We start from the raw sequence: 13,668 nt of genomic DNA on the forward strand, positions 1-13,668 counted from the left end.
TGTTTTTCTTTTTTAAAAAAAAAAAGATTTTTATTTATTTATTTATACAAGCACTGGGTACAGTCAGAAGCGCAGGAGGGTGAGAGAATTCACCAGAGCCAGAGCGGGGAGCAGAACAGGCAGAAGGACCGAAGTACACTGCTGAGGGAAGCAGCGGGCGGCAGGAGAGGTCTGTGCGCCATGTGGGACCCTCGCCTGGCAGCCAGGGTTCGAACCGGGGCTGCAGAGGCTGCGGGCAGCTTCACAGCCCAGTGCTCAACCACTGCGCCACCAGGGAGGCCCTTAAATTACACATTCTATTCAATTAATACTCTTAGCAAAATTTCAAGGTATGTATTACATACAATCCCCATTTTTTAACTGATGCACTAAGAAGTAGACTGCAGCCTGGTCAAAAGGTAAGGCAGCTGCAATGAGAACAATAACTCCAAGAGATAAGGAAGCTAAACCAGTAAAACTTGAATCTTCGGATATTAGCAAACATTGGGCAATTGGTAGGGCAAGTTGGGTGAGTAGGGTGGATAATAAAGTGGGAAGAGGCCTTCCCTAGTGGTACAGAGGTTAAAGTCTTGGTGCTATCAAGCTATCACCAGCCACTGTGCATGAGTTTGAGACCCACATGGCACAACAGACCTCACCCTGACTCACCCGCTGCTCCCCTCAGCAGTGTATTTCAGTCGATCTGCCTGTTCTGCTCCCTACTCTGTCTCTGGTGAATCCTCTCACCCCCGCACCTCTGGCCTGCATCCCAGTTCTTGTAGGCATAAATAAATGAAAATAAATCTAAAGAAAAAGTGGGAAGAGTCCAAAATGGCAGCAACACTAACACTAATCAAATACACAATTATGTTAAAGTATAGAAGAGAAGGTGGATTTCTGACCCAGCGAGCTTGAGAAAGGGGTTGAGTATAAGGAGAAGCAAAACTCTAAAAGTACTTACACCAATAGAAATGGCTGGCCCTTGATCCAGGCTGCCGTAGGGGTAATAAAAGTGAAATAAGAGAACAGATATTTCGAGGGGTCTAGAGAATATAATGAGGGTGAAAATGCATTAAGGGATCTGTTTCTTCCCTGGACAACAAGCATTTTCAAAGCTGTCTATTCATGCGATCACCATTTTCTTAGCTCCCATCCACTCTGGTTTTTATCCCTATCCATTTATGAAACTAGGTTTTCTTTCTTAAGACATTTCCTCACCCCAACACCCACAAAACCCAGTCCTTCAAGACTGATCGTTTTAAAAGTAATCCAATACATGACAAAACTAAAGGGAAAACTTCCAGAGGATTCTCTCTGCTCTTAGAATGAGGGCAAGGGTTCATTAAGATGGTCCAAAGGGTATGTTTTTCCAATCCTGCCCAAACTCTTCTCTGCCCCAAACATATGGCCTTCATCCATTTCCTCATATGCATGATATTTCCACTTCTGGGCCACTGGTTGCATCACAGGGCCTTTGCACATGATTAAAATAGCCTTGGTCGGGGTAGGAGTGCACAGATACACTCAGGATTATTCATTACCAGGAAGGCTATTCAAACAACACATAATGCTGGCACTGGCACACCATTGCACATTATGCACTGTAAGTGAAATGATGTAAAGGAACAGAAAGATAGAAAAACCTGAACAATAACAATCTGAACTCCTTTTGGAGAAAAAGAACTGAAGTCCACTCAGTGAATGTGCAAAATGGCAGCCTCTGCCGTTTGACACCAGGTGCTGCAGCGACTGTGAGCATAAGCCCTGGAGAAATATGGAGCCACTGAGGACTGGGTTATATGTGAAGGCTCCTCATCACTATCATCTTCTAGTTACTTGGTAATACAACACAACCCCACTAGCATCATCCTTAAACACCAAAGGTAAAATGAAAACTAGAGCAAAAGTGAGTTCTATATATGGTGCCTTTATCAGTTCTTAGCTTTGCCACCAAACTAATTCCCAGAACATACCTAAGTTGGAATTTCCTTTAAAAAAGCAAATTTCTGGGGCCTCCCTGGTGGCGCAAGCGGTTAGGTCTCAGCACTATGCTGCTATCCGCAGCCACTGCAGAATGAGTTCAATCCGGGGCCAGGGAGGTTACCCACATGATACAGCAGGATTCTCCTGTCTCACCTGCTGCTCCCCTCAGCAGTGTGTTTCAGCAGATCTGCCTGTTCTGCTCCCCACTGTCACTGGTGAATCCTCTCATCCCCCACACCTCTGGCCTGTACCCCAGTTCTTGTATGCATAAATAAATCTTTTAAAAAATAGCAAATTTCCCAATTATTTTTGTTATATTATTAACTTTGGAGACAGATATATAAGTCAAAATTCTGCTTTGATTTCAGGCCAATACTAAGCGAAAGGAGATACAGACTCAATTACACTGATACATATCAATTACATTATGTCATAATTCTAACAACCTATTATCAATGATATTAAGATGGTATTAAAATGATTAAAATGTCTCTTGAAATTGATGAGTTACACCATGTTTAACATGGAAATACAGATATCTAAACAAGAGCAAAAACATTAGACTTTGTAATATAATCAGAACCATAATTAACTTGCTGTGAACCTCCTTTGCTTTGTGAAGAGCTAAATTTGTGAACTGCTAAATTTGAACTAGAAAGCTAGAATAGAAGCAAACTGAAAGGTCACAAAGCCCTATGACAACTGAAAAATATAAATGTTCCTCTTAAAGAACAGTTTGTTACCAAAAGGACAACAAATTCCATCCAGCAATTAACAGCTACATTCTCTACATGTCTTTGAAGATTCAATGCCTACTTAATTGCAGGATTTACCCCAAATATCTCTAATCAAAGAGGTCTCAGCTCTGACATCTGATGAAGACAAGTCTGCCAAGTACAAATGTTATTCACTAACTATACATGTGGGTAAAGCACTTTTAAAAAACAAGAATTCTGTTTCACAAAAACAGTGTTTCTTCCTTTAACATTTAAGCTAAACTGCCCATAACTGAATGTACTATTTTAAAAGTTAAAGAAAAAAATAATAGTATAATGCATGTTTGGGATTTCAACATACTCATAAATCCTAACATTTCAGATCATTCCTTGAGTAGACATTTAATAAAAGCTGATAGAGGGCCTCCCCAGTGGCGCAGCGGTTGAGTGTTGGGTTGCTGAAGCTGCCCGCAGCGTCTGCAGCCCTGGTTCGATCCCCAGCTGCCGGGTGAGGGTCCCACATGGCCTGCAGACCTCTCCTGCTGCCCGCTGCTCCCCTCTGCAGTGTACTTCATCATTTTGCCTGTTCTGTTCCCCACTCTGGCTCTGGTGAATTCTGTCACCCTCCGGCACTTCTGACTGTACCCAGTGCTTGTATGAATAAATAAATAAATTTTGAAAAAAAAAAAGCCGATAGACTATTACACAAGGATACCGACATGAAACCTGAAAAATATTCAAAAATGTATTTTCAAATATCTCACTAAATTTGCAATTTTATATTTGTTCTCCTATCTTTCATGAAAGGTACTTTTAATACAATGCTAGATAACATAGTTAATGAGACTATTTCAATCACTGAAATATATGCAAAGGATTTAGTAGGTTAAAATTAAACTGACCCATCCTTCACATGCAATGCAGATTTCCCTGGAGACTGGTGTTAACCCCCCACGGCCATTTAGAAGCTTGGTGGGAGGGTACGCCTGTCCTTCATGGGAGGAACACTGGGTAATGACAGAAAAATTTCTGCGGGAGGTATGTCTACCTCCTACATCAACAATGAAAGCGCTGCACTGTGTTATTGGCGGATTTTTGTTTTTAACTCATTTATTGCCTTAACCAGTTTCATAAAAAGCTGAAAGAAAGCAAAGCAAATAAAAAGTTTAATATACAGTACCTAGAGAGCACTCTGAAAATAAGTAATGACAACTTATAAAATCTCACCAAGCAATTCTCTTCACGAGTATAAAGATCATTATTTGGGAGTAGGTTCTACCATTCACTAAAAGTGCTAGCTTGTGGGGAGTAACTTAATCTCTCTAAATATGGGCCTACACATCAAAGATGACAGCTATTAAATATCTCCTTGAAGGACTGTAATGAGGAGCAATGACTTGGCCTACTACTTCAAAGCCCTATACAAATGCAAATTAGTAGTAATATTTATGTTGTGTAGGTAAGTAATATATGATGAATACAATCTTGACCCTCATGAGTTGTTTTTCTGGTGAAAGAATATTCTAGAATTTCAGGTAGACTTAACTCAGATTGCTAAAATTTTTCTTTCCCTAAAAATTTTATATAAAAAAAACTTTTATGGAGGGCTTCCCTGGTGGCACAAGGGGTTAAGACGCCACCTATGAAGCTGTCCGCAGCCACTGCAGCACGAGTTCGATCCCTGGCCAGGGAGTTGACCCACATGGTGCAGCAGACCTCTCCTATCTTGCCCGCTGCTCCCCTCAGCAGTGTATTTCAGTCAATCTGCCTGTTCTGTTCCCCGCTCTGTCTCTGGTGAATCCTCTCACCCCCCACACTTCTGGCCTGTACCCCAGTTCTTGTATGCATAAATAAAAAAAATAAAAAAAACTTTATGAAAGTTCCTAGGTTTCTTTATCATCTATAAAATTCAGTGTTTTATTGTTTTAAAAACCCTAAGTTTAATTTTGTCTTAAAACATACTTATCTGGGGGCCTCCCTGGTGGCACAAAGGGTTAAGCACTGTGGCACTATGAGGCAATCCGCATCCTCTGCAGCACAAGTTCAATCCCCGGCCGGCCAGGGAGAAACCCACATGGCATAGCAGACCTCTCCTGTCTCTCCCTCAGCAGTGTATTTCATTCAGTTTGCCTGTTCTGTTCCCCCACTTTGTCGCTGGGGGAACAGCGTAAAGGCCTGCAGCTATCCCCAAAAGGCCAACTAATAGACTCTTGAGATTGTTCAAAGGTTCCCAATTCAATACAATGTATTTTAAGAATGCCAGGAAAAAAAGGTAGCAAATTGTAAAAGCATGATTTAAAAAATAAAAAAAGACATAATTTAGATATTTGAAAAACCACCTTATCAGAAAAAAGAGGTACCAGAGATTTAAACATTTTTCAATAAATACTTCCCAACTTGGCACCCCTGTCATCCTTTCCTTCTAGGTCTTAGTTTCCTTGCCTGCTGCTTGTTCATTAGGTTATTGGACAAAATCCTTAGCCCAGTGCCTGGCACAAGGTAAGCGCTCAGTAACTCCAAGTGATGACTGTCTTATTCCCTAAACACTGTCTAGTAAGGGTTGGTGGGTTATATATTCCATTTTGAGATTTCTGTCCCACGAGAGAGGGGACTGAGGGCAATGGCATGAATAAAGTGAAAAGGAATTTGTTTTTATTCTTACATTTGAATAAGAAGCTCTGATCTGGAATTCACACAACTCAAAACAAATAAAAAACTACAATTCTCCACAGGATTCCTACACAACCTCATAGCTACTTGTGGCCTCACCAAATGGCCTGGATTCAGCAGGAGGTTCTCCTATACCTTGTTAAGAGTTCTGATTCTAAAACTAAGCCTCTCCACCCCCAATCTTCTTCATCTTCCCTCTTGCCCCCAGGGAGCAAGAATGTGGAAACTCAGGCTACCAGCAGAGGCCCATGTACAACCTGCATTTTCCCTGTGGCTTAAGTCCTAGTTTCTTTCGCTCAAAGGAAAAACCTCCCACAGTAGGAACAGGCAAGACAGGCCAGCTCTAGATAAACGTTCCCCAAAGCATTTCAGTCTCATGACTCCCTGCCTAAGTGACTCTGTCTCAGAGCTCCCCCTCTCCCCCTTCAGAGCAGGTTATCAAGACAGGATCTGACCCCAGTGTCACTGGTCAGAAGCAGGGAGCCGCTCCTCCCCAGGGTAGCTCTGAGGCTAAGGGTACAAAGCCTTAAATTAACCTGTGATTCTCAGGGCTGACTGCACAGTGATATTACCTGGGAATTTTTCAGACTACATCTGAAACTACTGAATAAAAATGTCAGGCAGTGGTCTCCCCAACGAATCCTAACTGCTTCAAAGCTCTGTGGATGTTTGAGACTCACTACACTGAAATCAGTCATGGCCCAAAGGCAGGACAGGCATTTAGGGAAAGCCAAAAGGACTTTCTGGCACCCCTGAATTTCCTCTAGCCTCCTAACTGTTACCAATCATTAAGCCTACTTTCCCACTCTGTCCCTCTTTCCAAGTTAGAGAGGTGGCATGACCCTGCCATACAGCACTAGACCTGGGAAGACCAGCATGCTGGGGACAGTCTGACAGCTGGATTGACCACAAATCTGTGACCTAAGTCACAAATTCAACTCCACTCCCAGAAAGTCAAATCAAAAAAAAAAAAAAAAAAATCAGTGATGATTCACACCATCTATAACCCACAGCCACCTATAGAGGAGTTCTCAAATATTTATTGAATGACTAAAGAACAGAAGCTTAAACTCCTAATCACGCTTCAATGATACAGAGTTAATTGTTTTTTAGAAGACCTTCTGTTGGGAATCAAATTATATAAGTAAATATAGCCAGTAACCAAAGGTCAGCAAGACAACAAAAGTTAACAAAGGGCATTCCCACTAACTCCACCAATTATAGAAATAAAAACTGAAAAGTCTTAGGGAATAGTTGTGTCTTAACATTGCTGACAGACACATGTTAAAAAAAAATGAGCAACAACAAATATTGGTAAGGATGTGGAGAAAAAGGAACTCTCCTGCACAGCTGGTGGGAGTGCAAACTGGTCCAACCACTATGGAGAGCTGTGTGGAGATTCCTCAACCTACTAAAATTGGAGCTTCTGTATGATCCAGCAATTCCACTCCTATGTATTTACCCAAAGGACACAAAAAAACATTAATTCAAAAAGGCAGCTGCACCCCTATGTTTATAGCAGCACTATTTACAATAGCTAAGCTATGGAAACAACCCAAATGCCCAAAAACAGATGACTGGATCAAGAAGATGTGGTACATATACACCATGGAATATTACTCAGCAATCAAAAAAGATAAACACATGCAATTTGCAGCAACATGGATGGCGCTGGAAGGGATCATGCTCAGCGAAATAAGCCAGAAAGAAAGAAAAATACCAGATGGTCTCACTCATAGCAGGAATTTAGAAAACCTAAATAAGGGACCAGGAAAATGAATAACTATAAGAAAGTAAAAATCAAAATCAACAAGCAACTATAAACGAGACACACACTACAGGGGGCAGAGAGGGGGAGAGAAGGGAATAGGATCAAAACAAGGGGGGTGGGAATTGTATGGGGACTATAACCAAGATGAAAATGCATACATTGTGCAAAAATGAAAAATGATGTAAAAAATATATAAAATTAAAAAAAAGAAGAAAAATAAAAAAGAAAATAAGCTAAAAATAAAAAACATTGCTGACAGGTTCTTGGAAAGTGTCAAAACCAATTTTAAGGGAAATAACAAAACCAATTTTTTAACTGTTATAAATAGGAGTTAAGTTCCTACAGCGTATTTCTGTTCCTAAAAACATCACCAAACACCTCAAATAACCATTCAAAAAACTTAATATTAAACAATTGGTATTTGTTCATTTATTTCCCAACCCACTTATTCCACTTCAGGGCCTCAGGTGGCCAGAGTCCATCCCAGCAGCTCAGATGACAGTGCGGAAACCATGCCTGGACAGGAAGCCTTTCCACCACGGGGCCCGTCACCCACACACTCACCGGGACAATTTAGACACACCCATGAACCGAACACTCACGTCTCTAGGCTATGGGGGGAACCGGCGTACCTGGAGAAGCCCACACAGACATGGGACAATGTGCAAAGTCAACAGTGGTCCCTGCCAGGAACCATGTGGTGGTGACTGTTCCTTTCTTATCATGAGACACTTTCAAGGGCCTGCTGTATTCAAATTCTACGGTGGTAAAAGTTGTGGCATGGTAGTAAATATGCATAGAATATGCCTGAAAATCTAGTCTCCCTCTGCTCCTCAGTAACAGAAACTTAGTTTGCTTAAGGTAGCTAAGCAACAGATAAACAACTTTCCCAGGTTTCCACCTTTGGATGGCCGTTTTGATGATCTTTGGCCAACATGATACAAGCAGAAGTCTCATCCAGTGCTCCCTGGAGTCTCAAGGGAAAGAGGCCATTCTTCTTGTGTCCCTGCTGCCCGGAGCCATCCTGAGCCCTGAGTGTGGGCTGGGAACAGAGAACTAGGAGGGCAGCCTACAAAGCTTGGAAGGTCCAACCAGATTTCCCTCATGGATGAGAAAAACATCTGAGTGATCTTTTACATTTCCCAAAACTATAATCCTAACGGATCAATGACCATTAACTGGGAAGTTTAGGGGATCTATTCAAAACAGCTTAAGGTTATAATCCTAAAATACATCTTTATCGATCCAAACGCGGGCACGCCGAGAAGTACACATGATAGTTACTATTTATCAAGCGCTTACTATATACCACTCCATATATTATCTCACTTAATCCTCGAAACATTCCTATGAAGTAGATATTATCACCCTTGAGTTACAGGGGATGTAAAAGAGTTTCTCTTTAATGGTATGCATAGAGCCAAAAAGCTGGTAACAGATGCTAAAATCCAAACCAAATTAGACTCTAAAGCCCATGTTCTTTCCACTGATCATGTTCAATTTACAAGGAAAATATCCAATACATGTAACCTGAACCTAGGTTCTAAAATTAGTAGCAAAGAGCAAACAGTTATGCTCTCACTGATAAGGCAAGTGTTTTTGGCTTTCAACAGTTTTTCCCCCCTTTTTTAAAGTTAAAAGCATTTTGTCAACATTCTATAAATACTATTAATATTAAGCTTTTCAATGAGATTTCAAATGATGTAACTACTCCATTGAATTGCTAGTTTGTTCTCGTTTAAAGCTACACAGGACTTTTCATGAATATGGCACCAAAAGCAAGGATGGAGGCCCCTGCTGCTCCCAAAAGCGAAGCCAAAGCAAAGCTTCGAAGGCCAAGAAAGCAGTGCTGAAAGGCATCCACAGCCACAAGAAAAGGATCCGCACGTCACCTACCTTCCAGAGGCCTAAGACACTGCAACTCTGAAGGCAACCCAAATGTCCTCGCAAGAGCACCCCAGGAGAAACGAGCTTGACCACTATGCCATCATCAAGTTCCCCCGGACCCCGAGTCAGCCATGAAAGAAGACACCACCACACTTGTGTTCATTGTGGATGTCAAGGTCAAAGCACCTGACCACACAGGCTGTGAAGACGCTGTATGCCTTTGATGTGGCCAAGGTCAGCACCCTGCCCAGACCTGATGGAGACAACAAGGCGCATGTTCGACTGGCTCCTGACTATGATGCTTTGGATGTTGCCAACAAATATGGAATCATATAAGCTGAGTGCAGCTGACTAATTCTAAATAGTCTTTTCACCAAAAGTAATATATAGTCAAAGCTACACAGAAAAGAATCATCAAGAAGTAACAAGTAGCAGTTGAGCGCTCGAAAGCTCTTTCGATCACAAACATGGCGTGCAGACCTCAGCAGTGTACAATTCTCTCAACTGTACCCAGTGCATGTATACAAAAAAAAAAAAAAAAAAAAAAAAAAGAAGTAACAAGTCAATTTCGTATTTTAGTCACATAAACACAAAACACACATGGGGCCATGAAGAGATTTTCTCTGCCTTGAAAAGGTGACTGAGTTCATCCAGCACATACCAACATAACATCTTATCCTCCAAATTGGGTACAATTGTTGATCAAGTCCCATAACCTGCAGGTGTAGGAACCAACACATCTCACGTGCCTCAGGTCTATTCCCGGGCAGCACTGTTAGTCCTGTATCCTGGGAACTCCCTCAATCCTGGCAAAATCTGGGGGGGTTGATCACGCAGATTACCAGATAAATGCAGAGTTAATGTCTTCAACGAAACATATTAAAATGTGGGCAATTCATACTAAACTGGATGTGAGCATTATCACAAAGGTGTGGTATCAAGGTATTTGGGTAGCTAAGTCAAAAGAATGATAAAGCACTATATAATACTGGTTACCCAAGAGAAAGTTGCTGAGAATATAAACATATCATTCTTCATGGGATGATATTTCATATGTGCACCAGTATTAACATTCACCCGATTTAAAAATGGGCTCCAAAGAGCACACCTTCACAATGACATTTATCTAATATAAAACTGAGACACTAAATGGGGGAAGAGAAAGCAATCAACACTCATCCAAGATTTTTAGGGTATTTCATCTCTGGGAAACATGGAAAAGGGCTAATTGTGATGTCTCAATTTGGGATAGCTGATAGTGCTAAAAACCTTTTTTAGAGTAGAAACAGGAAATCTCTTAAGTAGTGATAAGAGGGGTAGGACATAGGTACAAATTCTCTATGGTTCCTTTCAACCTGAATAATGTATGATTCAAGTCATCACTGTCTGCCCCCTTTATAGGTGAAGCCAAGTGAGACTAGAGAGTACTGTGACATTCCAAGGCTCCAGCTCTGGCTGGTGATGGAGGCTGGACTATATATTAGCCTTGCTCTCACTTTAATTCTGCCTACCCACTCATAACCTAAAGAACCTTTGGGCAGCATGGGAAGATACATGACATTTCACCTCATGTGGGGTATTTTACTTAGTGAGCTCATAAATAAATTGGCCTCAAGTTTTAAAAAAGGAAATTGAGGGACCTCCCTGGTGGCACAAGGGGCTAAGTCACAGCACTATGAAGCTAGCCGCAGCCACTGCAGCACAAGTTCGATCCCCAGCCAGGGAGGTGACCCACATGGCGCAGCAGACCTCTCCTGTCTCACCCACTGCTCCCCTCAGCAGTGTATTTCAGTCATCCACCTGTTCTATTCCCTAGTCTGTCTCTGATGAATCCTCTCACCCCCTGCACCTTTGGCCTATACCCCAGTTCTTGTATGCATAAATAAATCTTTTAAAAATAAATAAAAAGGAAATTGAGACCAGAAACTCTCTAAGGTATCATTAGGTATTTCAACCATACAATGCATACTAGTCTGAAAATCTATATATATATAGGGGGAGAGAGAGAGAGAGAATTTCTTTGCATGAATTCTATAAACAAGACAAAGGCATGAACAATGTGACTTGAAATGAGAACAAACATCTTCACAGTTTGTAGTTTGAAGAAACCTCAAAATGCAGAAAACAACTTTCAAAAGAAATTATCACTGTTGCCCAGTTGTCCTAAGCGTCAAGGTCTTGTGAACAATACAAACAAGCATCTGACCAATTAAAGAGTGCCCGTAATGATAGGAAGCTTGCTATTTCTTCATTCTGACAACTGTATTTTTGTAACAGAAATTACAAAAGAGCACACGTCTACAGGCATTTATTAGCTGGATCCTTCTAGGTTGTCGTCTTTCAATCATGATTTTCAGTTTATGCTGATCCATCTATATACCAGCCCTGTGCCTCCATCACTAATGGCACTGACCACTTATAGCCAACAGGTTTAAGGGTGCAATCCATGACTCTGATGCTTACCAAAGCTTGCTTATCCATACCCACCCTAGTGTGGCTGCCCTGGTACCCATCTACCAGAGACAGTAGTAATATAATCTGTCACAGGCCAGGGCTGCAGTGCAAGGGAGTTTAGGCAAATCACTAAATCTCCAAGCTTCTTGGTTTCCTGTTTTCCTCAATCTGTGGAATGGGATTAATATTTTTACATATTTCATGTCTATAAAATCAAAACAAATACATTTTAGAAATACTTGAAAAACAAATATATTTTAGAAATACTTTGTAAATACCAAAGTTATATTATTTAAAGCAGCTGAGCTGGCAAAAGGCAATGCTGACTTAACAAAAGTGGCCCCTGGGGTGATGTATGTATGTGTGTGTGTGTATATATATATATATATATATATATATACACACACACACACACATATATACACACATATATACACACACACACACACTATCCCAAAGGTCTGTTAATATTTCAAAACATAATAAATGGTTATTAAATTCAAAAGGCATGTCGAGCAAAACACTACAAATTATAGGTAAGTAGAATTCTTCCCTATTCTAGCAATTAGAATGGTCTATTACTTGAACCTTAAACCAGAAATCTCATGGATGATTTAATGTCAATTTTATACATGCCCTCATTGCTTTCGGGATAAAGGTCCTCATTAACTATTAATTATGTGCAGTTAATTTCCCCAATACTTTAATGAAAACACTGTTTGTATTACTTCAATCTAAAATGCCCAGATACACACAGCAGCCCCCAAAGTAATTATCTTATTTACCAAAAAAACCAAAAAAAGAGCAGAAAAGATTGGAAAACCCATCATTATCCACAGCTAACTACCACTAAAGAGCTGAATGAAACTACAAAATTAAAGGCCAACAGTACTTTTCCAAATTCAGACAAAATGTTTTCTAAAATCCTGTTTCCCAAACTCATAAATACCCAAAGTAATATAATACCCTTCAAAAAATGCACGAGGATGACTGTATTAACTAAAGCAAAACCAAAACCCTATGATGGAAGGCTTATATTGAAATGTGCTTCATGCAGTTATAACAGGACTAATATTAAGTTTAAACATTTTATAATTTGGAATTATGAGGGAAAGTAAAGGTATAAAAATACAGTAACTATTTTCATTTCTCTGAACTTACTGAAATTCTTGCAGCAGGCAAGTCCACAGACTACAAAGAAACAAAATTTTGAAAACTTCGTTTGATTTAAACAATTTTAATTGAAATCAATCTCGTAGATTTTTATTTCAAATATGGCCTGCTATGCCCTAATTTTCTCTAACAGAGCCAATTATTTTCTTGCAACAAAATGACCATTGTACGATATAGGTAATATTTTTAAAGATTACATAACTTCTTTCCAAACGATGTCCAGGTCTGAAGCGAAAACAAAACCACTGTAACTGAAAATATAGAACAACTTGCAGTAAAGGCAAGGATAGGAACCACAGGAGTTTTCAAAGGCTAACTTCTCCAGGTTCAACTGCGGAAGCTTATTTGTCTCAACTCCCAGGACCACCACAGCGATTTTTATCCATGGAGAATAAAATCTGTCTGAACACCGAAACGCCTACACTAAATTCCCATTGAGGAAACAACCAGAGGACAGAAAACTCAAGAAAGCTCCAGCTTCCACCACCCCGGTCCCACCTTGCTCCATTCTTTTCTTCATTTCCATTCAGTGGTTAACTTTCTGATAAAAAGGGAAAAACCTGTTGGATGGAGTTTTTAGAAAATAAATCCTATAGATGAAGCAGAAATAAGTTGCTGTAAGTTGTCCACCCATTCATTTATATACAACCAAAAGAAGAAACACCCACATGTATTCCGATCAGTGAAGATGCACAACCTGGTGGTTTGCAGAGAAGATGGGATCTTAAATCAGACGACTAATCTCCCAAAGGGGAGGGAAAAAAAGAATGGGGCTCTTCACCCCAAAGCTTCAGAGGCGCGGGCTCCTCAGCTCGAGAGGTGCAGACATCCAAGCCAGCACTCCGGTTCCCGGTGCAGCATCTCCAGGCTGAGGCGGGGCTTGGGACCAACAACAACACACTCCCCCCACCCCCCGCCTGCCCCCCCACTCCGCTGCCCCCACCCACCCCCCCACGCAGCCCGCAGCCTCCAGCCGCCCGGGGCAGGAGGGAACTGGCTGCTCCGCCCAGACACGGATGGAGGAGAAGCTCCAGA

The 13,668-nt window shown here is 41.0% G+C and overlaps 1 protein-coding gene and 1 pseudogene across 4 annotated transcripts in view; one reads left to right on the top strand and one right to left on the bottom strand.

Moving 5' to 3' along the window:
- The window catches only part of NAPEPLD (N-acyl phosphatidylethanolamine phospholipase D), a 60,681-nt gene that overhangs the window by 24,676 nt on the left and 22,337 nt on the right, over positions 1–13,668 (bottom strand). The window contains exon 1 of one of the 4 annotated variants that reach the window (XM_054692513.1): positions 13,331–13,528. The exons of 2 other annotated variants lie outside the window; for them this stretch is intronic. The gene's annotated coding sequence lies outside the window, so the exon portion shown is untranslated. Of the gene's footprint in view, positions 1–13,301; positions 13,529–13,668 lie in introns of those variants that run through there. One more of the 4 variants, XM_037511127.2, reaches the window with a different exon arrangement.
- Positions 8,886–9,342, top strand: LOC119244978 (60S ribosomal protein L23a-like; annotated as a pseudogene).

This window comes from Talpa occidentalis, unplaced genomic scaffold (assembly GCF_014898055.3).
Source record: "Talpa occidentalis isolate TD23 unplaced genomic scaffold, MPIMG_talOcc4v2.1, whole genome shotgun sequence".
NCBI lineage: Eukaryota > Metazoa > Chordata > Mammalia > Eulipotyphla > Talpidae > Talpa > Talpa occidentalis.